Source organism: Arachis ipaensis, chromosome B06 (genome assembly GCF_000816755.2).
Source record: "Arachis ipaensis cultivar K30076 chromosome B06, Araip1.1, whole genome shotgun sequence".
In the NCBI taxonomy this organism is placed as follows: domain Eukaryota; kingdom Viridiplantae; phylum Streptophyta; class Magnoliopsida; order Fabales; family Fabaceae; genus Arachis; species Arachis ipaensis.
In genome coordinates this window covers 37,574,442-37,579,677 of record NC_029790.2, presented here as the reverse complement: position 1 = coordinate 37,579,677, position 5,236 = coordinate 37,574,442, and positions in this window count along the sequence as shown.

Below are 5,236 nucleotides of genomic sequence, written 5' to 3'. Positions count from 1 at the left end.
TTATATATTGGACAACAATTTTTTCATGGAGATCGGAGGATGGAGGATGAGACTTGAGAGAGAGGGGCTTTGCTTGGAAAATTTTGCTTTCTTTTTCTCTTTTGGCCAAAAAAAGTCTAATGATGAAGCATCATATTAAAAATATTGTTAACAAATATTTCATAGGACGTCGTAATAAAACTTTTGAAAAAAAAATGAATAAATTACCATTTGTACTCACAAAAGATATAGGTGCTGATAAATGTATTTATATAAGAATAAAAGATACATTTGTTAGCGTGTTAAGCAAAAAATTATTATCATTTAAAAAAAATTTATTTTAAGTAAATAAATATAAGATAATATTATTATTAACTTATGAAGCCAGATTTAATATATTAGGGGAAGCTTCTAATTCACTAGCAAAGAAGCAATTTTTATTCAAAATTTGAATTAAGCTTGAATTATAGGACGTGCTATATGCAGGAGCAGTTATTAACATGGAGCGTCAAAATAGGGTACAGGACAGTCGTCAAGGAAACAAGTGTGGGAACAGTTATGAGTGCAATTCAAAATTTCCAAGTGGTGTACAAAGAGTAACTGTCAGTTGACATTAGGCTAGTCTATAAATAGAGCTTTATGAAAACATTGTAATCAGTTCAGTTCTTCTTGGAAAACACTTGGAGACTCAAAAACGCTCTCAGCCTCCCTAGCATCACAGAGTAAAACTAGAATCTTAAGCAATTCCCCTTAAGTCTGAACTCAAACTTGTACTTTATTTTCTATTTTTAATCAAAGTTCTTTACTTTTTATTTGTTCTTCTTCGTCTTCTTCTTTCTTTCTCTTTTAATTTCGGCATTTTACTTTGCCACCGGCACCTTTCATTTATATGTTTATTTGTTACTTTTATTCCTTTTAATTTTATTTGACGTTACAATTGCGACATTGAGATACCCACATTTTTATTTTAAACATTAACAAAAATTTGAGTAAAACAAATTGGCACGCCCGGTGGGACATTATCAATAGATTGTAATTGTCAAAAGGAAAACCAAGAGTTTTGAATTTGCATGTGGTTGCGCAGTGGTAAGTTCGTGCGTCTAGAGCCAAGAAAATTAGCTTCAGTTGACATGTCAAATACTTCTGCAGCATCTTCTTCTACTTCCAATGATGAGATTAGAGGAAATGAATCCAGAAATTCTCCTGTGATTCCAAACACAGAGCCTACCTTGCTGCCAGTGAGGCATGATGGCGTTAGCCATGCCCATACAGGGTTAAATGCAACTCACATAAATACCGTGGGGTGGCCGTCATATGGCTTGCCATCGGGGTATGTCCCCCCATGGTGACACAAGAATTGCCTGTGCCTCTCTACTCAATTTTTCAAAATTCTATTTATCAAAATCCATATGACATGTCAAATGTACCTGTGTCTGGGGTGTCAGGTTCACACATGTCACAACAAAATTTTTCACATGCTATTAATGCAGGAAATAACAGTGCATCTAATTCTACTACATCCACTGTCACTAGGGTAGAAAATTCCAAACATGTATTTTCTGATAGGTCAAGAGCAATGCCTGTTAATCAATCTAGTCAAACTGTCGAATCTTTAGCAAACATTAGGCAACAGATGGGTGAAAGCTAACCTGTTCTAGTAAACATGTTAACTCATTAAATGATGACTGTTTTGAGTCTTTTCTTAAAAAACACAAATACTAGAATTGAACAGTTAAAATAGGCAAGTTAATAGAATTGCTACTGTGGTAAATTCAGAAGAAAATGACAACTATGGTTTAGGATTCAATGATGTCAACCAAAATGATGGAGCAATTCCTAATTATAATGTTCATATGTCTAGACATGGTCAAAATGCTGATAATATGTTGAAAAGACTTGGGCAAAATAATATTGAGGGGCAAGATGTCAATCAAGTGATTGAACAAATTCTAAAAAGATTGGGATTTAGTGTTGGATGTACAAATCAACCTCAGTTTATGTCTCTTTTTCCTAAATTTATCCAACAAACTAAATTACCTGAGGGATGGAAGTTTCCTAAGTCATTAACTACATTTTCTGGGAAAGATGAAGAATCGTCAGTAGAGCACATTACTCGCTATACTGTCAAAATCAATGAAGTGGCATCAAATGAGTATTTAAAGATGAAATTCTTTCCCTCCTCATTAACAAGAAATGCCTTTATATGGTTTTCTAATCTAAAACCAAATTCAATTCACTCTTGGAGGCAATTAGAAAAAGATTTTCATAAACAATTTTTTCGTAGTGAATTAAGAATTAGTTTAAATGATTTATTCTCCATCAAACGCAATGTCGGAGAATCAATTAATAAGTATTTGGCTAGATTAAAAAACATGAGAAATAGATGCTGTACTCCAGTTCCAGACTCTGAAATTGTCAAAATTGCCATAAATGGATTAGAATTTGGAATTAGAAAGAAACTTGTAAATCAACACTATCATGACATGACTCAACTTACTGAATATGTTAGACAAATTGAACAGTTAAAAGCTGAGAAAGAAGAAAAGTATAAAGAGATGATAAAAGAGAGATTGAATATTCATCAAACATCTCATTAAATAAGCCATATAGAAAATGATTGAAAAAAAATTTCTAAAGTATAAGATAAATGAGTTGTCTACAAATAAGGATTTAATTTTGATAAACAAAAAAAATATGATAAAAAAATGATCTCATCTTCTTTGTTTTTTATTGGTTTTCATTTTTTTTCTCTCATTCTGATCTTTACTTTTTCTTTTCTCTTTTCTTGCTCTGTTTCTCTATCTCTTTTTCTTTTTTATTCATCCTAATCGTCTTTGCCTTCTTTTTTTCATTTTTTTTATCTTTTAAATTTCTATTTCTTTCTTATCTTTTGGTTCTAACTTTTATTTACCTTGTTATGGTTTTATTTAAAAAAAAAAGATGCATCAAGTTTAAAATTTTGGACAAAAATAATCTCTCATTGACATTTGGGTATGTACTTCATAAATACAAAAGCGTAATTGACTTAGAAATTCTGTCGAGTCTATTAGCGCTTGGAGTCAAAACTATTAAAATGTTAGTGTGGAGATTTTATAGGATTAGAAATTTTATCAAATTTAATTGACACCTAGAGTTTAACATATGAAAAAAACGACTTCACGAAGTTAAGATTCTGTTACTTCTGAAATTAGGAAAATTGTGTCAATTAAAAGTTAAAATAATGAAAGTTTGTATCAAAAAATTCTTAATTGAAATATCAAAGGTCAATTGATACGCATTTAATGTGCCGAAATTAGAACAGATATCATTTGACACACTTGAAAATTTCATACAAAAGAATAAATCTCATTGACAGTTCAACTATTAATGTAAAAATTTTATAGACTTAGAAATTCTGTTAAGTCTATTACTAGTAGGCATTTAATCTGTAAAGCGGATGTGTCTAAAATGTCAATTGACTCTCAATATCAAAAATAAGAAAAATGTCAATAAACAACTAAGTTTTCTCACTTTCAATCATTGCATATCTTCAAGTGAGAAATCTTGGAGGGATATTATTATTGAAGCCAGATTCAATATATTAGGGAAAGCTTCTAATTCACTAGCAAAGAAGTTGTTTTTATCAAAATTTGAATTAAGCTTTAAGCTTGAGACGTGCTATATGTAAGAGCAGTTATCAACATGGAGCATCAAAATAGGGTACAGGACAATCATCAAGGAAACAAGTGTGAGAACAGTTACGAGTGCAATTCAAAATTTTCGCAAGTGGTGTACAAAGAGTAACTGCCCATTGAGATTAGGCTAGTCTATAAATAGAGTTTTAGGAACACATTGTAATCAATTCAGTTCTTCTTGGAAAACACTTAGAAACCCAAAAAACGCTCTCAGCCCCTTGGCATCACAGAGTAAAATTGGGAATCTTAAGTAATTCCTCTGAACTCAAACACTTGTACTTTGCTTTTTTCCCGTTTTTATTAATAAAATTCCTCTACTTTTACGTCTTTTTCTCTTTTACGTTCATGTTTCTTCCTTCATCTTCTTTTTAATTTCCTGTTTATTTTAATTTCTGCATTTTACTTTGCCTCCGGCACCTTGTATGTTTTCCTTTTTATCTTTAATTTTACTTTCGAAACTACAATTGAGACCTTGAAATATCCACAAAAGGAGTCGTTTCCGCTCCTTAAATTAAAATTGTGAAACAAAACTCGAAAATTGTTGATTTATTTGTTGTTAACAATGGAACAAAAATTCAAATAAAACAGAAGTATTTTTAATTAACAAATATTATATCCATTAATATTTGTACAAACTAGCTTGCTCAACGGAGTCATGTTTAACTATTTAAAATTCACTAGTAATAAATTAAAAATCAAGAAGATTGTGGTACATTAATAAGAAGTAATGCTCTCCGAAGGCTGAGAATTTAAAACAACGGCATTAATATTTTTGTCTATGCTAGAATAATATCATAGAACGTAAAAAATATTTTTATAATTATAATCTTGTCAAATTTCTAACTAATAGTTAAGAAAATTATTTAGAATTTATCTGCGATCTTTGTTTTAAGGTAAAGCATCATTTTTGTTTTAAACGTTTAGGATAAATACCAATATTATTATTCTTAACTTTTTTCTGTCCTTTGTGTTTCTAATATTTTAAAAATAACTCAATGTTCATCTTCAATCTCGAAAAAAAAAAACACTATACCTTGTATATCTTCCCAAAATATATAATTTTTTTAATTTGGTAGAGATAAACTTGGTTTTACATAGAAATAAAAACTTGGTCTTAAATCTTTTATGAGTTAATTTTCTATTTTTCCATTTTTATTTTTTTTATGTTTATCTTCATAATGGTAATGTTTTAGAAGTTTGTCACATTTAATACTTATTATATATGTCAACACCCTCATTAGTAATTTTTAATTGAATTAAAGATGGAATAACATTGTGTATTCATTTCTTTTATTTGAATCTTCGGTGTTTTACTTTTACAATAATTTTCTTAAAAAAAAAAAGTAAAAATAGAAGGTAAAAAACAAAAAATCAAATTTTATTGTTTTTTATTATTTCATCTTTTTTATTCACAAAATCTTGAACATAAACAAATTAAAAAAAATAGAAAATAAAAATTCAAACTAATAGACTTATCATCAGTCTAATTAGAGTCAACTGATATTTAACAAAACAAGTAAAAATTACTCAAAAATGATACTTTTTATTTTAGCCACGAACTTCAATTCAAGATCACTAATTAA